The sequence below is a fragment of the Neolamprologus multifasciatus genome, chromosome 5 (assembly GCF_963576455.1).
Source record: "Neolamprologus multifasciatus chromosome 5, fNeoMul1.2, whole genome shotgun sequence".
Lineage (NCBI taxonomy): Eukaryota > Metazoa > Chordata > Actinopteri > Cichliformes > Cichlidae > Neolamprologus > Neolamprologus multifasciatus.
In genome coordinates, this window is record NC_140443.1 from 2,567,131 (window position 1) to 2,591,994 (window position 24,864).

Here is a 24,864-nt window from a genome sequence, read left to right on the forward strand (position 1 = left end):
TCCACTTGGGGCAGGAACTCATCCCCGACCCGGAGTGGGCACTCCACCCTTTTCCGGCTGAGAACCATGGCCTCAGATTTGGAGGTGCTGATCCTCATTCCCGCTGCTTCACACTCAGCTGCGAACCGTTCCAGTGCGAGCTGGAGGCCTTAACCCGAGGAAGCCAACAGAATCACATCATCCGCAAAAATCAGAGATGAGATTCTGAGGCCACCAAAGTGAAAGCCCTCCGCCACTTGGCTGCACCTAGAAATCCTGTCCATAAAAACTATGAACAGAACTGAGCTGCCCTTTGTCCATCTATTCTCTCCTGCTTATTCTTTTCAGGGTCGCAGGAGCTGTCCCAGCTGTCTTAGGCCATGAGGCAGGCTACGCCCTGGACAGGCTGCCAGTCTAACACATAGAGACAGACAGTCACAATTTAGAACAACCAATTAACCGAACCCCACTAACCCCACTAACTACCTCACGGACTGTGGGAGGAAGGCAGTACCCAGAGGAACCCACACAAACACAGGAAGAACATGCAAACTCCACACACAAAGAGCCTGATGTGGAATTGACCTCAGGACCCTCTTGCTGTGAGGCAGCAGTGCTAACCACTGTGCCACTGCATGCAAACTTGAACTAAATAAGCAAATATTTATTAGCAGTAGAGTAAATAAAAAAACAATGATATAAATAAAAGTAGGAAATGAAAAAGTAGAAAAGCTGAAAATGCAAATATGTATTTGATTCAGAACATGTGACGATTAAAGTTTTCTGTAGAATTTCTCCTGCTTTCCTCATCACTGACATTCATGTACAGGCTGATGCTTGTATCCATGGTAGTGGGCACTGGGTGTTTCCTGGTGGATCACTGGTGCACACAGACGAACAGACTGGTTCTTTTACTTTTGTCTGTTCAGGTGACCTTAATGAAAATGGACATTAAAAATAAGGAAATACTTTCTCACTAAACGTTTGCCGGGTGCCACGGCTCCAGCTCCACCTGATATCAGTTTCTGTGTGCCGAGCGCCCGCTGACTCAGCTAATTTTTAGACTTTTAGTTTGGCTAGAAGTCGTCTTAGATCTTGTGCCGCCCCTGGTCTCTGCTTAATGTGAGGTCATTTAGCATGTTATGATATTTTCCTGCTGCCTGTCTGTGCATAACCACGCTCGTGTAAACCCAAACACCATACATAATAGAAACATCACATTCACACTTTCCCCCTTTGGAGCAGAAAAATCTAATTAGACTTTGTAGCACCTTCCTGCATAGATTTAAATATTAATGAGGGGGAAAGTTTTCCTTCAAACTATTTCCACTTTACTTTATCTTCATAATAGTCTGAGAAAACCTGCAAATACAATAGAAATATATTTGTAGTTAGCAGTACTTCCCCCCCTGCTTTGCCCTGCTCATCTTTTTACTTTGTCTTTCCTGCTGTGATCCACAGCTCCCACTGTGCTGGGTTCAGGGAAACTCAGGGAAAGGTCTTTTCCTTCTGAAGGTGTATCCTAACCTTGATAATACGGATAAATTATGATATGACCGGTGGTGTATACTGCATATTACAGTCAGCCACAGCAACAACAAAAAGCATTGAGCCGTGATAGTGATGACAGCTGTGAGCTAAAGTACAGCAAATCTAAGCTGTGAGGGGTCGGGGTTCAAACCCCAACAGGGCCCTTCTGCATGCATGAAAAGTCTCAAGAGTTTCACTTTTTGGCAAAGTTTCAGGGAGAGTGTGTGTGTGTGTGTGTGTGTGTGTGTGTCACTGTCTGTAAACATGGAAGCTGGAAAACTTTTGGATGAGTTGTGGTAAAACTTTGTAGGGGTGTAAGTGGGGTCATATTAACAATCCAATAACATTTGGCGTACAGCGAGGTCTTCAAGGTCAGCCTAATGATTGGTCGAAATCTGACAAAGAGTCTAATAACTTGTGGTGGTGTGTGCAACATGTCTGACCTCTGACCTCTCCTTCAGGGTCAGTAGACTGGTCTGCAGAATAAAATAATAATAATGCTACAATGTAGCATAATGCTACATTGTAGCATTATGCTACATTGTAGCATTATGTAGCATTATGCTACATTGTAGCATTATGTAGCATTATGCTACATTGTAGCATTATGCTACATTGTAGCATTATGCTACATAATGCTACAATGTAGCATAATGCTACATAATGCTACAATGTAGCATTATTGAGACTAAAACTATGTGTCTTATATTGTCGAGGATTCCAAATATTACATTATAGTTTGAGCTCTGATCTAACGTTTATATTTAATTTGACTGTTTTTCAAGTTGACCCTAAAATTTGTTTTATCTTCATATTATTGTCCAGAGAAAGACAATAAGCTGCTCGGTTAGTTAAACAGATACACACTGTACTATTATATTATATAATAAGCTCAAGTGTTTAATGTCCATGACTTAATATCCATTACCTGCTCTACATAATGTTTACATACAAAACTATTCCTTTAAATATGGTCCAGACAGAGAGCTGCCTTGGCGGGCGTTTGCACTCTCAGAAGGCTTCTTGTTATGTTATCTAACCTTGAACAATGCAGTATATGATCTATAATGGAGCGGCTGTAGCTCAGGAGGGAGAGCAGCTCATCTCGTTGGCGGTTTGATCCCTGGCTGTTCCGATCCGCATGCCTCGGACAAGATACTAACCCCATGTTTCTCTCTGACGCCTCCATCAGTGTGTGAATGTGAATCTTAGACAGAAAGGGCGTAGTCATAGAACAATGGGTCAATGAGGCTTTGACGTCCCAGAAGAGTAGTTTGTAGTACATCTACATATTTACTTGGATAAAGGCTGGAAAACGTGGTCACATAGAAACTACTCAGGGTGATTAGAACTGTTGTCTCACAGAAAGAAGGTTTTGTGTTTGAATCCACCGTCTGGTCGGGACTGTGTTTGCGTTTGCGTGTTCTCCCTGCGTCTGCGTGATTTCTCTTCTCTCTGGCTTCACATGCAGTGAAACTGCACAGTTAGTGGGGCGATTCTAGTCTTGGTTGTCTCGGCCTTGGGGCCGACTGGCCACCTATGCCGGTGTATCCCACCTCAGCTGAAACAGGCTGCAGTTCCTCTGTGACTGTGAATTCAATAAGGAAGAGGATGGATGGCTGGAGAAGTAAAGAACGAGTGTTCATTTAGATCTACAGTCTTGTGTCTTTAACCAGTCTCAGTTTGGGAGGGCGTTGGTTTCCCTGACCATTAACTGGAGAACCAACAGCTGGGCGGTAGTGTTAGCTCTGTGTGGGCTGCTGAGTAGCTAATAGTCCTCTTTGCAGCGGCCACTGGACCGATCACTTTAACTGAAAAACTGCAGTTTCATGTCACGATGCCAGATGGCTCAGTGAGCTGACTGGAGGTCTGGATCCAGGCGAGCTGAATCTGAGAGCAAGTTCACTTCATTTACTCCACCATGAAAAGCTTAAACTTAGACTTCAGCAGGTCTAAGAGTCCTATGACAGATGTGACGTTAATGCCACGCGAGGTTAAACAGGGAGGGCGGCACATGCTAGTTCTGACATTTATTATGTCGATGAAATCCTTTTTCATCTCGTTTCAGTCACTTTGTACTTCACTTTGCTCTCTCAGCTTCTTTGTACAGTTTCCACCTCCCTCGTTTACTTAATTTAGCCTCATTTCTTTCCGTGGCTGCAGGTTTTATCAGTTCTCTCTTGCTTAAATTCATTTGATCTCATGTAGTTTCTCTCTCTTCCTTTCCATCCATCTCTCATGGGGTGAAAGGGCTGGAGCGGAGTTAAAAAATTCAATCCTCCGACTTTTATTTCCCAAAGTGGTCTTTGTGTAACGATATTGGCCCCGCTGCTCTTCCTCTCTTGTTTTCAGCCGGCCAAATTTCATTAGAGCGCTTGTTGCCAACAAAGTGTGTGTGAATTGGGATTGACCCTGTGCTCTCCTGTCTTTGTCTGGCAGGGAGATTATGAAGCCATTTCATATTTCAATTTCACCCATCAAATCCCCAAAGCTCAGCTGGATGAAGCTTTGCCCTTCGCTGATAGACGCGCTCTCATGCACACACACAGACACACCGAAGCTCCTACCTGCACAAATCTGCGGGGTTGTGGCCACAGTTTAGGGCTCACGCTATCACAGCACACAGATCTCAGATCAGAGCAGCCTACAGTCCCTCCTGGCATCAAATCAGCTGCATAGGATTTAATTTGAGACTCGATGTAAATGCGGTGGTCGTTCAATGTTTGCTTCAGATTTGATGAAAGCTGCGGCAAACATGTAGCTTAGCATGCATTCTCTGTCCAATAGGCCCAAATACATGAGCATACAATATTTAATCAAATGGCTAACAATAGGAAGAATATAAAAACATTGAAATTGTTATTGGGCACAGCTCATGCTTGCAGTCCATGCCTGCAAATAGCTGTTAATGCTGGGAGGAGAAAGGAGGCACTGAGGCATTGGAGAGGAGGCCAGTCCATTACCATTGTGTGTTTGTCTATTCAGGTATGTTTTTACTGCACTGGCAGTGTGTTTGCATCATTGTCATGCTGAAAAATAAAACAGTTGCCAATCAGATGCTTTCCAAGATGGTATTTCATGGATGGATGAAAATCTGATGATGCTCTGCGTTCATAATTTCATCAATTTTGATAAAGTTTCCAAAACCACTGGCTAGCGCTGCCACAAACGATTATTTTGATAGTCGACTAATCAGATCATCAATTGGACGTAAAACGTACAGCTTATTGCACCAGCAGCATCTGCTCTTATATAACTATCATTAGCTTACAGCTTTAAGTGTTTAAGGTATGTGCTAACTAAAAATAAAGACAAGATGGTAGTTTATTAAATTTTAATGAAATTTGCAGATTGTTTCGGTGAAGTTTAATAAACTCCTTGCTATCTAAAATATAACAGGACACCGGAGTAAATTCTCGAGCATCTCACACTTCTGATAATCAGCTGTCTGCTTGACGTTTATTCAGCTGTGTAAAAACTATAACTTTAATCTCAGCCAAACCGATTTACTCAGGAACAAATAAAATACTAAAAAAGCCAAACAATAACATTTTTAAGTTATCTAAGTGACTTATATATCATGTTTAACCTGAGTAGCGAAAGACGGTGGTGGGTTTGAAAACGATCTGCCGGGAGTCCGGTGTTCTCATGGCTCTAGTTAGCCTAGCCCCCGGCTAGCTATCGAGCTAGTGGCTAACAGACGTCTCCGAAAACGTCGGAGCGCTTTTGAAAATATGTGGTGTCTTGATAAACTGAGCAGATATTTGAGGTTTACACAGCTACATTCTCGCCTGAAAATATGTTAAACGTTTATTTTGTGACCCAGAAAGAATAATAAGAGTAATATTAAAACTAACTAGCTGTCGCCATTGTTGGAAACTGAGCTGGGCTGCGCTATGAATTCTGGGACACAGCTTCTTCTTCTTCTTCGGGGTTTAACGGCAGCTGGCATCCTTGTACATGCAGTGCTGCCATCTTCTGTTTCAGTCCGTTATTACACTCTTAAATCCTACTACTTATTCCTGCGTCTTTTGTGATCTTACAAAGCTTCAAACGACGCGTCGACTATTAAATCAGTCATCGACGATTTTGATAGTCGACGTAATCGTGACTAGTCGACTAATCGTGGCAGCCCTACCACTGGCTGAAGTACAGCCCCACACCATCACACATAGGCGAAGGTTTTGAGAATCGCCTTTTTTTTTATTCCTGTCAAACTGTTCTCTTTGTCAGTTTTCATCAGTGTAACTAAATAAAAGTGTCAAAAGTTAATGGACTCTCTGGGAGAGCTTGTGTTCATGCTGCCTCTGCTCCCAGAAGCAGCCAATAAACAGCCAGCAACAGGAAACAGATCAGGAACCTGGCTTAGTATCGATGCGAGCACAGTATCTGATCATCAATAATATCAGTTTTGACTGCTATTCTGTTAAAACATGTTCATGTTCACAGCGGCCGCTGAAATTGATGTCACGGTTCACTTCCCAGTCATTTAAATGAGCGGGAAGTGAGGCGTAAAAGGGAATCGAATGGAGAAAATAACTCCCCAGACAGACGCTTGGAGAGTTTCTAAGGTGGCTGTGGAAGCAAATCTCGCTTCTAGAAGAGCTTTTCTTAAATTTAACTACAACTGACACTTTAAGTGGACAAAGATGCATGAAAATGACAAATCAAACACTTCCATCCGTGTCGCTGCAGCACATCTGTCTGTTGACAGGTTCCTCTGTCAGGCGTGTTGTCCTGGAACATTTTTTGGCCACAGTCCTGCAGTGCAGTGATTATTTCCCCAAGTATTGAAGTTTCTGCTCTCACCGACTTTTCTGGACATCTGATACGAAATAAATCCTCTCAGCTCTCCCAGCGTGCCAGCAGTGTTCGAAGAAAGTTATCGATTACTTAATGCTCCTACTTTTTTTAGCCCATATCTCATACATTTAATCCCAGACGACGCCGTTATTTATTTGTCCTTCTGCCGTTCTTGACCATGATTTATTTATGTCCCTCTTTCACACTCTTACTCTCACTGTTTTTGTAATATGCTGGTTTTAGAGGAGTAATCTAGCCCACATGTCCTACTGTGTAGTGAAATCTTCTTAGTGTCATTGGTAAAGGGGGGTAAAGGGGGTCTAGGCAGCACAAAGCCCTCCCTCCGTCCGGTCTGTGAAGGCCAGCCTGTGTTATGCTGGTAATGTGAATGTATAACAGACTGACAGGGCGCAGAGGGCTTACAGCACACAGCCTGATGTCCTCTAACCTACTTTTACACGCACTCACAGATTAACATGTTTCTGAGCTTTAGAAATAATGGCTCCTGTTATGGAAGAGGGGGGGGGAGCTGTGGGAAAATTCAATTACAGCTGTAGAAATATCACCAGGACGAAGAATGGAAATAGACAGATTTACATTACTGCAGTCCTCCCACTGTGCCTCTTTCCTGTTTTATATGCGTGGATGTTATTTTATTACAGCAGACTGAGACATGCAGACAAGCCTTGAACATAAAGATATTCATAGTACAGAACTGTTTGAAGCAAGGCTCAAATATGCGGGCGCGTTTTATTACAAATCACAAAGAAATAGACACAATGTGTGTGTATTTTGTTGTAATTGGAGCCAAAAATGTGCATTTGTCTATGAAAACGGACACAAATGCGACAGAAACATTGTCTGTGTCTCCCATCATGCAGACGGGTCACTGTAGCTAGAACTGCTAAATATAACATACAGTAGTTTTTCCATACTGGACGAACTGTAAACTGAGCTCGAACTTTTCTTCCCTTTGTAAATGCTGATGGAGAGAAAGAAGACGGTGTTGTTTCCTGTAATTCATCACATTAGCTAAAGAAAGGCGCAGCATTGACCGGCGCGCAGCCTCCATCTACGGAGATGTTGCTACAGGGAGCGCCATGCATCACAGACACAACTGATCGATAAAATCCGTTGCCAACTGTTGCTGTGATCAATTTTAATTGATTAGTTGCTGCAACCCTATTCTGTTTGCTTGTCTCCTCCTCGTGCACACAGAAACACTCTTTCAGCCCTGCATGCAGGAGTGAACACGTATGTGCTTAAATCCACATGTGGATGTGCAGATGCTGCCCGGTGTGACGACACATTGTTTGTATACATGGACTCTGTTTATCCTGTGTTCACCCATTCGCTCACCAAGTTTGGAGTTTCGTGGACTTCTTGTTCATTATTTGATATTTTTGTTTTTATTATATTGTTAAATTGGATTTTCATGCATTTGTTTATTTCTGTTTGAGTTCTTGTTAGAGTTTATTTAGTGGCTTATGGTATTTTTTTCTAGCTTTCTCTCCATGTGTCATTGTGTTTATGGTCATCTAGGCTGTGAGATCCTGTTTTGTAGGTTTACTGTCCCTATCTTGTTACCCTTAATTGGTTTTACCCATTTCTTCTTGCTTCTGTTAGACCTCAGTGTGTCTTCGTATTAATAGCTGTAGCTTTTCTTTAATCCTTTGTCGTATCATACTGACATACCTGCTGTCAGTTTCCAGTGCGTTCCTCTGTATTCCCTAGATTTTTGTTACTTTGTGTCTTGAGCATCGTTTCGTTTCTTGCTTGGACTTTTTTCATCTGAAATAAGCAGCTCACTTTTTTTTTTTTGGACTCTGTCTCCACAATCACAAATGAAAAGGCAGTTTAATGTAAAAGTAATCCCAGAGTTTACTGAGTTAATCCAGCAAAAAATTCTCTTGTTTAAACATCAGTTCTGCGAACATAGATATATGAGACAGATTTTACTTGAGGGATCTTTTAGGCTGACAGATGTTTTATTTTGTCATCAACAATTTTTATTTATTTAATTTTAAACTTCAATAACAGAACATAAGGATGACTACATAACCAGACCAGTGTTGGACTGTAGAACTGCTTTGAAATTCATATGAGCTGTTCGCACTAAAGTAAAAAAATAACATCACTTCATGTGGATACCCTCTCGGCGCCAGCTACAAGGCCGGAGCTGAACGAAACACCCTGATAACGACTGTGTTTAGTCTGTTCCTTCCCATTCCATGCAAGGCCACCTGGGTTGGCTGGAAGACTGTTTACTTAGCCTGGCAGGGTGAAGGACACTGTCTCAGCTGAACTATGGAAACGCACACACATACATATACTGATACTGATAAGCACTCACCGACGCATCACCCTCCCTACCCCGGATCCAACGCCACCTCCAACGCTTACCTCCCCTCTGATGTGGACATTGGGTCAGTTGGAGGCGCAGTCGAAAGATTGCAGCGTTCCCAGATCAGATGTACACACTGGAACTCTTTCCCATGTTGCTTGTCTGTGTTTATTGTGCTATGGTGTGTTGATATCTGTGCATTCCTGTATTATCCTTCTGTGTTACACATTTCGATGTTTTTTTCCTCGCTACCTAGCCTGACCTGTCTCCCCAATGTGATGTTTGTGTATTGTATGTATGGTCGGCAAGGTCTGTCATCTCGGTTGTGGGCAAAAGACCTGCAACTGACAAATAAAGGCTATCTCATCTCTCATCTCATCATAAATAAATAGTTTAAAAAACAAACAAACAACAACAACAACACAAAACAAAAAAAACAAAAACAAAGAAAAGTTATCCTATTCTTTCTTTGCACACCAATCCCCACACCACCACTCTGTCATTACTCTTCTGTTCTTCAAGTTACAGAAAGCCAGCTTGTAAAGGGGGACCAAATACAATCATATTGATGCAATTTGTCTAATAAACCATGAGTCACTTTTTCGTAAGACGCCAACTTAGCCATTGTCTTTAGCCACTCTTCATAGGAAGGGGGGCTCTTTTCCCGCCAATGTCTTAGCAGGACCCTTTTGGCCGTAGTAAGAGCCAGGATAATCCATCTTTTTGTATAACTGGAAAAATCTCCATCAGAAAGTTCTGTGGTTACACCAAGTATGGACAGTTTTGGTGAGATACCAAATCTCCTTTTTAGAACACTGAAAATCACCTCCATTATATTTTCCCACCAATCCCGAAGTGCCGAACAGCTCCATAAGATATGTAAAATCGAAGCATTTTGACCATCAAATCTCCAACATTCGTCCGTAGGGGCCAGGTTCCATTTATACAATTGTTGCGGTGTTCGATGCCACCTATGGATTATCTTAAGTTGAATAAATCTACTGCCTGTTTCTTTATACATAGTATTAACATTTTGAAAACATGAATCCCATTCAACTGAAGATATGTCCAGTGCCATGTCCTGGGCCCAGTAGCCCTTAACTTTCAGGCAGGGTCAGCTGACCGTTCTTGCAATAAGTGATAAATCTTAGAGGTAATGCCTTTACCCAAGGGTGATCTTGAGAGCAGAACTTCCACAGGGCTGCCCACAGGACAACTCAAGAAGGTTCTCAGCCACTTCGATAATGAACTATGTATTTGGACATATCTCCAGAATTGATTACGCTTCAACTTATATAACTCCACAATTTTATCAAAGCTTAAAAAACATTTAGTCCCACAGTCAAATAAATCTGATACATTAAGGATGCCTGCTTTACGCCACTGTAACCAGTCAACCGATGTCCCTCCAATTAAAATTCTTTTATTCCCCCATAAGGTTGCCGAAGGTGATTTAATAAAGTCCCAGCGACCTGCCCTATGTAATTTACACCACAATGTCTTCGCGTTTGCAATTATAGGATGGGTAGTTTTATGACAGATGTTTTATTTACTTATTTTTTGGTCTTTAACTGTAAAAGAAACACAAATAAACAAGCTACATTTTGTGAGGCTTAATGGACAGATAATCTGAGTTATTGATGGAAATATGCTGTTTTGTATCATTTTCCATTAAACTGATATGAGGTGAAGCCCCGGAGTCATCAGTTATTGATGAGGAAAGAAAAATGATGTGATGCTTCCAATATGTTTGACTCAGTGGATTCTTCACACCTACACCTATACTGCTCCTCTTTATCAAGTTTACCCCTCCCCTCATCATCAGCCCCTTCAGTGTCTGTTTGAACCTTTAGCCTGAGACATGTTTGCCAAACCCAGCTTCACTTGTATTTAATCACAGCCTAATCCCAACGATGTGACATACAGAATTTATTCCACACTGAGTGTTTTTCAATTTATTTTTTAAGCGCCTCTACAAACTTAAATAAAAGCTACTGATCGTTGTTCCACTCATAATCCAGTTCTAAGCCGTCCCCTCCACTGACCCACACATGACCCCAAACTCGTAACTTTTCATTAATCCCACGTCTTTCAGACTTTATGCAGATGAGGCTACAAAACTACACAAATTCAGATTTCTAGTGAGGCTGTGAAATAGTGTGAGTCACAGCCTCTGTTGTTAGGCAGTGGAAAATGCAACAAGAATAAGCCTCACAGGCCTGGAGGAACATTTGAATGTTGCTTTATGGAAGTGAACAAGTTCATTAACAAGATGTGGCAGAGTTGGTGCTGGAAAACAACACAATGACTCGTCATTATAGAGCCTCTAATGCAAGGCCACGTTGTCACAGCTCACTGACTGATGGTATGAGGTCGTTGTTGTGCTTAGCATCCATCTCCCAGCAGGAACTGTGTCACTCACACTCACACACTCACATACTCACATGGAGTGACCGTGGCTCAGGGGGTTGGGAAGCGTATCTGTAACCGGAAGGTCGCCGGTTCGATCCCTGGGCTCTCTGTCCTGGTCGTTGTGTCCTTGGGCAAGACACACACTTTACACTTTTATAAATGCAATCCATGACTGTATGAATAGCAATTGAATAGCTGAAAAGCAGCCTCCATCCATCCGTCCATCCTTCTGTCCATCTGTCCATCCATACATCCATTTGTCCATCCATCTCTCCACCTGTCCATCCATTTGTCCATCCATACATCCATTTGTCCATACATCCATTTGTCCATCCATCCATCTGTCCATCCATCCATCCATCTGTCCATCCATCCATTTGTCCATCCATCTCTCCACCTGTCCATCCATCCATACATCCATTTGTCCATCCACCTGTCCATCCATCCATACATCCATTTGTCCATCCATCCATCCGTCCATCCATCCATCCATCTGTCCATCCATCCGCGCATCTGTCCATCCGTCCATCTGTCCGTCCATCTGTCACCTTTTGAAGTTCATCCATCCGTCCATCTGTCCATCCGTCCATCCGTCCATCCATCCGTCCATCTGTCCATCCATCCATCTGTCCATCCAGCCATCCCTCCATCCATCCATTTGTCCATCCGTCCGTCTGTCCGTCCGTCCAGCCATCTGTCTGTCTGTCTGTCCATCCATCCATATACCTTTTGTTTATGTGAATGCTGACTGTGGATTTCACAGGTAACTCATTTACTCTATTAAATGTTATTCTTTTAATGCCTCGATTAAGAGATTTTTCTTTAATTGCTGAGATCAAGCATCTGTAAATGTCTTCTGTCACATATTAGCAGGATGTCACAAGTTGGGGAGAAAGTCCCAGATTAAGCTCCTTTTCCTTAAAATCTACTTTATTCGCCCTTTTGAAGTTCTTCATTTTAACACTCGGGGATGTCCAAGGGCGAGAAAGATTATACCACCCTCTCGTCTCAGGGGTCTTTGACCTCAGCTGCATGCAGTCAGGTCTGACTTCTCTTGAAACGTCCAATTTGGTGTGTGTGAGATGACCGTTTGACAGGCTGCACAGTGACTCGTGAGGGAAAAATATCACTAGGATGATGTTTCTGAGGCCTGGAGCTCAGACCATTTCAGCTATTGTTCTAACAAGTGGGAATATTTTCACCCCTGGGTGAGGCTTGGCATTTTGGTGGGAAGCTCTTTTGGCTGCCTGTTTACAGCTGAGAGGATTATCATATGGGCCATTTTGCCCAGTGGTGGCTGCTGAGAGGAGGGGGGGCGTATAACAGCAGGGGGTAGCCTCAGTTGTCTGTTGTGCTTTTTGGTCGTTGGCCACTGGTTTGGAACTATACTGGGCCTCTTTGTTTTAAGGGGCTGCCTGTTAACCTGTCGAGTATTAAATAATGTTTACTGAAAAAAAAACAATAAACAATATATCTCTCATGTGTACTATTGCAGTGGTGGAAGTTGATATTAAAAATACACCATCTGCCACCTCACGAGTATGTTTCTGTGGTTCCTAAATACTTCCACTTTGCACTCTTACAGCTTACATTTAATCATGGACGACCAACAGTAGCATCCAATTACATCCCATCCTTTCAGTAATGTTGGTGAATGCAGACTGCATGGCTGTGTGCTTGGTTTTATAAATGTGTGACAATCAGACAGAAAAACACCTGAAACCAAAGAGTAAGAGCTTTAGTCCAATACTTTTATCTATGTAATGTATGAAGATGAGGGCCTGCATGAAGAACGATGGAGACAGGATTACAGAACCAAATGTGATTAAACAAAGCAAGAATCCAGCGAAGCATGAGGACAGACTGACTGAGGGCTACAGTTTGAAACCATCAACCTCACAGAAAAATATCAAAAGACATATCAAACTAAGACAGATCCACAGGAGACATTCAATTCAATTCAATTTTATTTATATAGCGCCAAATCACAACAAAAGTCGCCTCAAGGCGCTTCATAGATACAGAGAAAAACCCAACAATCATATGACCCCCTATGAGCAGCACTTTGGCGACAGTGGGAAGGAAAGACTCCCTTTTAACAGGAAGAAACCTCCAGCAGAACCAGGCTCAGGGAGGGGCGGGGCCATCTGCTGTGATTGGTTGGGGTGAGGGTAGGAAGACAGGATAAAGACATGCTGTGGAAGAGAGACAGAGATTAATAACAGATACGATTCAATACAGAGAGGTCTGTTAACACATAGTGAGTGAGAAAGGTGACTGGAAAGGAAAAACTCAATGCATCATGGGAATCCCCCAGCAGCCTACATCTATTGCAGCATAACTAAGGGAGGATTCAGGGTCACCTGGTCCAGCCCTAACTATATGCTTTAGCAAAAAGGAAAGTTTGAAGCCTAATCTTAAAAGTAGAGATAGTGTCTGTCTCCCGAATCCAAACTGGAAGCTGGTTCCACAGAAGAGGGGCCTGAAAACTGAAGGCTCTGCCTCCCATTCTACTTTTAAATACTCTTGTTTTACTCTCATAAAAAACAAAAGGTGAAAATGAAGAAATGCAAACTCAAGGAAGGATATTAATTAAACAAGAGGAACCAAGAACCACCCACTCGTCTGTTCTTGGCCCTGTATCGTATAATAGAGCGAGTGTACATCTATACAGACATCTCCAGCACGCAGCTCTGGCTATGACCACAGAAGCCCCACCCACTTGTTTTTAAACCTTCTATTTGTAAACTGATAGCCAAGCATTTGTTGAAAAAGGTCAAACATGAAGTCCAAAAAGGTGAAAACCAATTAAACGCACTCTAGGGCAAGGGGAGCAGAAACTGTGAGGACTATTGAGGACTAATGGGAGGACAGCAGTATATACTCACACAGAGAAACAATCCAGGAAGTGGAACCAGCTGGGCGATAAGACACAGCTGAACTAAATCGCAGAGAACAAGACAAGAGGAGCAAAAATAAAACGTAAAGCACAATAAACAAAAAGCTGGAAGTGAGATAAGTAAATATGGATAATCAGACACACGAATGAACCAAATGTAGTAGGACTGACACAAGAGGACGGGACACTGAGGGAGGCATAAACTCTAAAGCAGCAGAGACTAAACACACCGAGGAAGAATACATGAAGTAAATGTGAACATTAAACAAACCATCCATGCTGTTGACATGACTTGGGCAGGGTACACCTAGGACAGGTTACCAGTGTGTCTCAGGATTAACACAGAAAGATAAACAACCACCCACACTCACAGTTTAGAATCACAGTGAAACCTAACCCCACTAACTGCATGTCTTTGGACTGTGGGAGAAGCCCACAGACATGGCGAACAGGAAAAGTCCACACAGAAAGGCCTCGGCCTGATGGTGGATTTGCACCGTGCTGCCCACTGTTATGATAACATATTATTATAATACTGGGCAAACCTTTAAAGCACCAGCCGCCGTGGCACGTGTTCAGGTAGTGGATGACCTGCAGGGCTGTACCACCACACAGTATCAGATAAACAGGGATTATTGTGAACTGTGAATCAGCCCTCGCTTGTTTTCCTGGGTTTGTTTAGCCTCACTTTCTTTTCTCCATCTGCTCTCTCTGCTTCCAGCCCTCCATCAGCGACCTTTCAGTTTGATTCTTTTAATCTCATCCTCCCTCTGTGCTCTCCCACACACAGCTATGACATATAAGACCTTCAATTTTGATCTCTGGGACCTTCAATTAGTTCAATTATTTCAGCCAAAATTCACCCGTCTGCTCGCCTCCCCTCTTCGCTCGCCTCTTTGTGGCGTATCTCCTCTCTCTCCACGCGTCACTCGCTGGGCCGAAGCGTTGGTGCCCGACAGCGGCTGTATTCTGCATCCTGAGTGACTTCTGACAGAGAGCGCGGGGACGAGTGATGCGGTGCTCTCGGTGAGCAGAGATAAAAGCGTGGCTGCTGACCTTGTACAAGATAGGCGGAGGATAAATTTCTGAGATGAAAGCAGCAGCACAGGGAACAGAAGTGTTCACAGCAGAATACTTCACTGCTTGCATCTCCTTTGGTCTCTTTTATCTTGTTATTTTCTTACCTGCCTTCTGACCAAATATAATTAAAGTAATCTTGGTTTTGATGCAGACTTGTCTCTCCTCTACGCTTTCCTTCTGTGTTTGTTGTCTCTTTATTAGTTGAGTCATTCCTTCAACGAGCATCTTTCATCCCTCCTCTCCTCTGGTTTTCTTCCTTCTCCTCTGATGACGCATTTTTCCTGATATATTCTCTCTTCCATCTTCTTCCTCTGCTCGCCATTGCTCACTCTCTCATCCCGATGGCATCTAATTCCCCGGCGTTATTGTCACTGTATATCAAGTTTCATGGGCTTGTTGCCCAGGCCTACACACACGTTTTATCCTAAAGTCTCCCATTAATTCATCACTCAGTCCTTGAATCCTGTATTTTCTCTTTTTTCACCGCCTGAAAATCTAAATCCTCAGTAGTTCTTCATGTTTTATAAAGTCCAGCCAAGGAAACATGACATTTCTCTCTTTAATCCAAAAGTCTCCTTTGTTTCCTCGCACACTGTTTCCTCTACTGTGCACTATGAAAGGTGTGTTTAGACCAAATGCAAAAACAAAAGTGTGTGTTATTGTGTTTCAGTATTTTTGAACCAGTTCTCCTGCAACAAGATGTGAACAAACAATTGCTTAACAAGAAATCTGGCAGCTAGAATCCAGCAGGATAAATAAGTGCTACGATTTCTTTTCTGTTTCTCTGAAACCTCTCAGGTTTTGCTTCCATTTAACAGCACAGTTGAACTGTACAACTGTCGAGGGCGTGATTAATCCTCAGCCGAAGGCTTTTCTGATACAGCGTGAAGTTTTATTTTTGCCAAAGTTGAAACGATTCCAGTTTATGAACACGTAATCCAGCCTGTCTCGTAAAAACATGCAAACTAGTCCAGAAAAAGCCCTGTATTTGTTCATGGACACCAATTATTATGATTATGTGACAGTCACATGACTTCTTCACATCACAAGTTCACATCTGCAGCATGTAGTTCATCCAAACAAAGTGGTGATTAGGGATGGGTACCGGTATCCGGTGCCATGATGGCACCGGTTCTGTCATAAATGGTAGTAACCAGACCGAAAAGCAGCGCACATTTCGGTGCTTTATTTCCTGAGCTGTGATACACTTTAGATTCTAGCCAATCATTTTACGTTTCCGAGGATAGTAGGCGGGTCCAGGTACGTACGTTCTTTTAGAGCAGAGCTACAGATTAAAAATGCCCAAGGAGAAGCGTCAAAGTCTGGCTGTACTTCACAGCAAAAGATGCAAACTCAGCAGCTGCAACAAGTGCTTTAAGCTGATACTGTGATGCTGTCAAAGGAGGTAACACCTCAAATCTGATGAAACACCTGGCGACGCATAGCGTTTTTTTTAAGAGCCGAGAAATGCGCCGTATTTGATAGCTTGCTGCGAGACCTCACACCGAGCACATCTACTGCGGGTGTGGTGCCTGTTATCGACCCGGAGTTAGCAACATCCCCCAAAAACCCGAAGAGGAGAGTCCTGGCCCCTAGCCCTGCCAGTGTAGCAGAAATGATGAGGATGATGAGGCAGCAGCAGCCGTTCTTCTCTGCGTGAGTAGCTTAATGTTGTTCGTGTGTAATTTACGTTGAGTAGGCTAACCACGTTATTACATTAATGCATGTAAGGTGAACTAGCAAACACCATCATAGCTACATGCGGCTGTCTTCTTGTTTGATGGCAGATACTCCCTTCACCCTGGACAAAAAGGCTAAAATGACCAAAGAAAAAGTGGAAAACAGTTAAACATGAGAGGTTTTTGGACAAAGTTTGTGTTTTTTCCATTGTTTAAGCTGCTTCCAGCCAAGAGTGATACCATATATGCCCCATAGCTGCAGAAAAGGCTAACATTGTTATCTTTTTACAAAAAAACAGCTGAACATGAGAGGTTTTTGGACAAAGTTTGTGTTCTCCATTCTTTAAGCACCGGTTTGAGCACCGTTTAAGCACCGGCACCGTTTCAAAAGTACCGGTTTGGCACCAGTATTGGATAAAACCTAAACGATACCCATCCCTAGTGGTGATGTCAAAAAAGGGAGCTTTAAAAGAAGTAGCAGCAGTTTTATTTTAAGACTAACCAAGTCGTGTGTTTTTACTCAATTGCCTATTAAAAATAACAGAAGTGTGAAAATCTGTGACTTGTGTGAGTCACTCCACCACCACCTCCCAATGTGGACTTTTTTGCCCTTTAACAAGGAGAATATTAAGTATGAGTCAGTTCATATAAAACTGCTGGAAAAACATATTGAGAAACAAAATCGAGTCAGTGGACGTCTGACTTTCATGGAGCTGCATTGTGTTCATGTTTAATCACGTTACCCACCATGCCCTGCTGTGCATTAACATCTTATCACAGATTTGCTTTTAATTGTAAAACATAGAAACTTTGCTTCATGTTTGGTCTGAACATCGTCGTGTTTTTTCAGACTCGCTCGTTTTTGGCTCTCGTCCGATGTCACGTTGTACCAAGAAGCTGTTCCTTTGTAAATCTTGTTTTCTGTGAGTCACTGTATATTTAAGAAGAGTTAGTTTTCCTAAAGACACATCAGATCTCCCAGCATGCTCTGTCCACGTCTCTCCTCCTGAGTTACACATTTCTGATCCATCTGCTGTTTGCTATCAGAAGTTTTATTTTTGTCCTCGGACGAGAGACGAACAAACTACAAGATTGTTTTGAATCAATCAGAAAATCTGTCTATCAAAACCGGATGTTGTTGTTTATATTCATGAATAATGGAGCTTGACGACCCCTCAGGACTGAAAACACAGTTCTTAAAATATATTCATGTCTCGTTGTTTTTTCCCTTTTTTCATGGCGACTTATGACTTTGAGGAAAATGACCGCTGTGTGTGTGTGTGTGTGTGTGTCAAAGTGTTTCTGCGCAGTGTACCAGGGGCATGTGGAAACGTTGTCGTACCATATGCACGAGGAGTGTGTGTGTGTGTGTGTGTGTGTGTGTGTGAAAGTGTTTCTGCGCAGTGTACCAGGGGCATGTGGAAACGCTGTCGTACCATATGCACAAGGTGTGTGTGTGTGTTTTTAGTGCACACAGATTCAGGAAAAAGCAAAAATCGGATGTAGATCCACAGAGACAGTTGCAAAAAAACAGGCTGCAAAAAAATAAAATTATACATGAAGAAATTGAAAAGATATGCATGGACACACACACACACACACACACACAGAGAAAAATAAAATACCCTGTGCAAATCTCTTAGACTGAACATTGAAGGCCTTTCCTCCGATGGCCACTTGAGGCAGTCTCCACACTCACAGTGGAAATAAGTGCAGCCTGGTGCAGTTGGGTTACGACTGTGGCTGCTGTTAATTGACAGCTGGATGCCAGCAGAGGCGGCTGTAGCTGCCATCTGTCTCCTAATTGGAGTCCCTGAACTGGACCTCTCAACTCATTTGTGGTGATTGCAGCATTTGGACCATTTTAAATGGATTTATGTGGCAAATATGACTTTCTGTGCAGCTAAAGATCATCTAAGAAGGCTGTACTTCAGTTTTGTGAGAAAAATTCCACTGCCTTATTAGTCTGTGACTAACTGATGAAACACTAGTTAGCAGATCCACTGCATGGACGGGGACCCCTACACATTACACCTGCTGAGCCACAGAAACTCCTCCCAGGAGGTTTCCAGTCGTTTTGGAAGTCTGCAGATAATGAGTCAGCAGAGTGTTGGTGACGCTCTGAAAGTTTATGTGGTCTGTGCTTCTTAAAACTCTTCCACTTTGCAATAAACACATTTATATTTCATGACACTTGTTGCAACAGTGGTGTCCTATTACAGTGCTCGAAATCGGTGAGCGCTTTAGAGTGAGGCAGACTGCACGACTGGGTTCGATTTTGCACACCTGTGGCAATCAGCTTGATAGTAAAAGCTTTCCGCCATTAACTGTTCCATAACTGTTCCAAAAACCCCAACATGCAGCCACAAATGTGCAAAATCTACAAAGCAGTGGACGACTTCAAAGTGTCTATGTCTACCTTTTATATACAGTGTGTGCTAAATATGGACAGACATGCAGAGCGAGAGAAAATGAGCACAGAAACTAACAAAGGGAGAAGAGACAGTTTGTTCCGGTGTGTTTCCTCTGTCGGCACGGAGACATGGTATATTAATACTTGCGTACATCGTCACAGCAGAAAACGCTGCTGCAGTCTTTGGGTGCAGTGATCCCAACGCTGAGCCTGCGATGACATGTTAGCGGGACTCTGCCTCCCTTTGGGCACGAAAAACAAAGCCGTAGGATGAATCATTCGATTTTAGGCTGAAGACTTTGGGTCAGACAAGCTGTGATTATAGTAAGGGTGAACCTCCAGGAGATGAATGCGAGTCTGATGTCCTCTGAAATGATGAAACACAACTGTACTCGTGTGTTGCTTCATCAGTGTCATTCCCCGAAGCTCTGCAGCAGCCGCAGTGTCAGCGTGGGAGTGAGCAGTGTGTGTGTGTCTCTGCACAAATTAGTTGTATATAATAAAAACTGATGGGTATAATGATCATTTACATGTGAGCTGAGGCCTGGGGAGCTTCAATTTCCTGTTGTAAATTATTAGAAATGAAACTCTAATGATGCACTCGTATCTAATTGTTTCATATTGCGATGCTGGAGTAGTTCGGCTCAATAAAGGTGCTGCATCTTTATACTGTGAACAAATTTTATGGGATTCATGTCGTATTTTCCGCACTAAAATCCTTAAAAATCCTTTAATTTTCACAAAAATCGACAGTGTGCCATATGTATGAACTCTGGTTGTGCTTATTGACCTCGAACCGATTTTATGTGCTACACAGCACTCAAAAATCTGTCAAAAATGTAGTATGTAGTACGACTTTGCTAAGCTACGAAGCCGCACCGCTTGATGGATTGTTGGAGCATTACAGCTACCATAGGCCGGAGCCTCGCGGAGGAATCTGGGTCCTAAATTCCCAAAGTCCCAAAGTCAAACGAACACTGCAGCATCACTGAGAGTTAAAAACTGTCTAAATTCTTTCATCTTTAATAAAATCATCAGCATTGCTGCTTTACCAGGTGCAACAATTAAGTTTAACATCCAGGCATCCATGAAAACAGGATTTATTAAATTTAACGGAGTTAGAAGTTAGCAGGAAGTTAGCTCGCTAGCTTCCACCTAAACATGATATAGCATGTTCTGACTGAGAGATTTCTGAAAAAATTCAAACGTACAGCTCTGCTATCACTTCCAACATAAATGAAGACAGAAAACTAAACAGCAGTGACGTTTGTAGGGTTACTGAAGTTGGGCTAGCTGCTATATAATGATGTGCTACGTGACCGCTAGCGACACAGCTATGTTAGCATAGCATAAACAGTGAAGCTGGAGGATGAACGCTAACTTTGTTCCACTCAATAAACGTTAACGTGAGGGTTCCCGATGGTCAGGGACAAATGCAATCACATGGCAGGATGCTGTAAACGGACCAAACTTCAGTCAGAAGAACAACTGAGATAATCCATCCACAATACGAGGTTAGTCATTAATATACTGCAACAACATGGGAATAGAGCAGCTGCCAGAGAATTCAACATTAATGAGTCAATGGTACGGAAGTGGAGGAAGCAATGAGTTGAGTAAAGTTTGACTTATCTGACTGTTTTGTTTCGCTTCATGCGCCTTATAATCCGGTGCGCCTTATGGTCCGAAAAATATGGTACATAAAATCCTTTATGATATCATCTTATCTACATGCTTCTAGAAAACAAACGTGATTGTTTCTACTTGTAAACGTCAGAGTTACGACCTGCACCAAACAGTGAAACTTTTGAGATTATGATTTAAACTGAAACATTTAGAGTAATTATATTTTTTAGGAGGACTTGGATTTATATTTATTTATATCATTTCCTGATGTATGAAGTGTGAATGTGGTAAAATATAACTGAATATAATCAGTTCTGATGCATAAAGATTGAATGAGAGACCAGTTTTAAGTAGCGACGTGCCCTCTGCACTGATTTAGAAACAAATACAAGCTTCTGTTTTTCAAATTGAAGATTTGTTTCTTGTGTGTGTGGGCTGACGTGCTCTGCTGACTGTCGATCACCCTACAGACAAACACAAAGAGATAATTTTAGTTATCAGTTATAAGAGAATAGATGCAAATACTGCAAACATCTGGGAGGGCTGAGGACAGGAAGTGCGCTCTTCTTCCTGGGCCAATTTTCCACATGAACCCGCACCGAGTGCAGCAGTGAGTGTGTGTGTGCTGCTGTGTTTGCGTGTGTGCTCTTTTTGTAGTGCTGCAGTCTGCTGTGAATTAGTGAAAGTGGCTGGGAGGATATCAGCACCTGTCTCTTGCAGCTAATTACTCGAAGTACAGACGAGATGGTGTGTACAGTAAAGGACTTCAAGAATGCTACAGAGTCTGTTAATTATTCAGAGATGTCTAACCCACATCTACAGTCGTAAACTATCCCGAGCTTCTCCACAGATGTTAACATTTTTTGGCCACACTTAAGAAGAACTCCACCTTGCACAAAAGGGATGGTTCGTCATAATTCAATCACACGCTGACAGTGTGGAGGAACATCCAGTGATGCTCATCGCCCATGTTTGACTGCACATGTTGTGGTATGTGCACCAACCTCAATATTAAATGCAAGGCAAAGATAGTCCTGATATAAACAAACCAAAACAAATGGTCAGAGTCAGAGTGGAGGTTAATGTTAGAAGATCCCAACATTTTCCAAAAATTCCCAGTTTAGGTTCCTTGTTCTTAAGTTAAAGTTAAAAATCCAACTGTATCTTGAAGTATACAAGGACAGCAGCCAGAAACTGACCAGTCTTTGAAGTGTAGTTCTCCTGTGGAAGCCTGTTTCCGCCACTGCAAAAAAAGTATCCATAACTCTTTCTTGAAATTTAGACTTATTTTCTCACAATTTTGAGTTATTAATTCAAAATTCTGATTAATTAACTCAAAAATTTGAGAAAAGTAACTCAAAAATTCAAGTTAGCTCCGCCAATCAGTAATCTGCGTGGAATGTGCACTCAAAACCGGATCGCAACAAACTGGCGCTTTCTAGAGTACGTTTGCTGATAGTAACGCCATTCAGCGAGTAACGAGGATTTCATCATTTGTGAAGCCACACTGAAAATAATTTGTGCAATTTGTGCATTCATGACTGGCTGTAATACTGGTAGCTTAGCTGTAGCATTTGTAGCTGAGGGCTTCAGCTTCTGGGTAACAAGGAAATGACATCATTCACATAGATTACTGATTGGCAGCACAAACTCGAAATTTCGAGTTAGTAAGCCGAAATTTAGAGAAAGTGACTCGAAATTTCAAGTTATGGATACAGTGGAACCCCGATTTACGAAAAATTCAAGTTACGAAGGCACTAAACGGCAATATTTCTGCCCGTGTTACGGCAAAAAGCCCGAGTAATGAAATCCGCTGGCTCTGATTGGCTGAGCCTACAATGCCCACAATGCCTTCCGAATCATGTGACAACCCCTTGGCTTCTGTACTTGCGCTTTGCTGTTCCACTCGAACGACGTATTGTTGTTCTAGTTAGCAATTAGCCTATAGCCTATCGTTGAGCATCGCCTCAGTCAAAACGCGCAATGGGTGCTTCGACTTACGAAAGTTTTGACTTACGAAAGACCCTCTGGAATGAATTAATTTCGTAAGTCGGGGTTCCACTGTACTTTTTTTTGTTAGTGGCGGAAACGGCCTTCCATATTTCTACAGATCTACCTGTGCTGCAAGCTCCCAACCTGGTAGACAAAGCCACTGCAGAAGTGTAAAGAAGTGCAGTTCCTCTCATGGCCACTTGGCTGCTTTCAAAACCGAGTGCCCGTGTAAAAATGTACAACGTGGATCAAACATGTTTACAGTTTGCAAAAGAAAAAAAAGTCTACCAGAACTCTCAGTTTGCGACAACAAGACCTGCAAACAAGATACAAAGACGTGTTCTTTCCTTGTCTCACCTCAGTGCCTGCATTCAATCACTTATTACAGTGATCTTGTTTTAAACGGTGGTTTAAAAGAAGTCAAATAAAATACATTTATCTAAATTTAATAAATAAGAAAGAATGTGTAAACAATCCAAAGCTCCTGGAGTGAACTTTAATGATCCCAGCTGTTCCGGTCAATAAGTCTCCCAGCTATTCCAGATTGAATTATCTGGCCCAGGAGGACACAGATGGATACAAATCAACCTTCAGACTACATCTTTCCTCATCACAAGAACAGCACAGCATATTACAGATATGTTATCATTGTGGCCAAATGGCAGAGGACGAGTTTTTGAGACGTTTAAAGAGGACTTGTCGACGTGCCGTTTAACATTTAGGCAGGAATTGGTTTTTAAATGACTGATGGTTTGATATTTGCCTCTATAATCCCACCCCATCCTGGAATAACCTTCAGCCCAATAGCCATTATTATTATTATTATTATCACCACAATAATAGCCTGCTTTTGTTGTGTTGATTTCGCTGTGGGAGGGAGGGAGCATGTCTCGGCTTCACACTGGACTAATAACTGTCACATTCTCCTGGCATCGCCTCGGTGTATAAATAAACTCCTGGTATTTCTGTGAAATGACGCCGGCATTGTGGAGATAAGCGTGTCTGCTTGTGGCTTCATCGGTACGGAGCCTGACCTCAAAGGACATTAAGCCTTCGCCGGCTTTTTGCAGAACGGAGCTCTGCAGTAACCATGGGGGGAAGAAGAGGGGACGCGAACAGAAGGTCGAAAGTTTAGCAGTTTTGTCGCTGCTGGAGAAAAGCAGGGCAGGAAAATTAAAAGTAATGTTCCATCATGTGCTCCAGCAGAGCTACTCACAGTCATTATCTGAAGCCTTAGTCCTGGTACGGCTCCTCGATCTGGTGTTAATTTATATCCCGAATCTGGCTCCACTAATTAGCCAAAAACTTTAAAAGCAGGAGAAATGTATGGACCACCTGCCTGAACACTGCTGCACACTCATCTTCAGCAGGATAATGAGCTCATCCATATCTAGAAAACTGCTTAAAAAATCAAGAAATATGTTAAACTCCCACAGGACGAATCAGGTAGTCCTCCATCATGTGACCCACAGGAACCCAGAGGACCTGCCAAACACCTCAGGAAACCCCGAGTGACCTTTTCCAGAGCTGTTTTGGTGGCATCAAGATCACCTCTGGTGGTTTACATGTTTCAGCTGATGAGTGCAAACTCTTCTCACGTAACTTGAGGTTTTAAACAAAAAAAATGAGCCTTTATTACGGCTGATTGACATGAACAAAAAAAGAGCAAAGGCAAAACGGGAGCGACCACTAAACTGAAACCTAGACTGGGAAAACGAACAAACTATGAAAACTGAGACAAGAATGTGGGACTGTGAATCAACCATGACGAGAGGAAAACAGACGAGCTGACAATGAACAAAGGAAGACAGAGGACTTAAATACACAAAGGAGTTGATCAGGGGAAATGGAAACACACGGGGAAACAGCTGACACAAATGAACCTAAACACAGAGACAAAGACACAGCAGACTCTTTACTGTGACAGGTAGGCTGTAAGAACTGAGCAGTGTGGGAACATTTTCAAAGCACAGGACAAAAAGCTGGACTTTCAGACAGCTGTACAGCATTTCTGGTCTGATTTTCAGGATTTAAAAGTGTGGCTCAAAAGACTTTGTAAATACTTGTTAGTAGCCAGAGTACTTTAACTTTTTCCTCCTTGCTTCGG

General features: G+C 42.5%; 1 protein-coding gene and 1 long non-coding RNA gene across 10 annotated transcripts in view; one reads left to right on the forward strand and one right to left on the reverse strand.

The window, feature by feature from the left end:
- LOC146517776 (dedicator of cytokinesis protein 3-like) overlaps nt 1-24,864 on the forward strand; it is a 313,061-nt gene that overhangs the window by 66,753 nt on the left and 221,444 nt on the right. The window lies entirely within an intron of this gene.
- Nucleotides 9,481-24,864, reverse strand: part of LOC146517777 (uncharacterized) — a 39,639-nt gene continuing 24,255 nt past the window's right edge. Inside the window, exon 2 of the long non-coding RNA XR_014874217.1 lies at nt 9,481-9,661. This is a non-coding gene — a long non-coding RNA (uncharacterized LOC146517777). The remainder of the gene's footprint in view (nt 9,662-24,864) is intronic.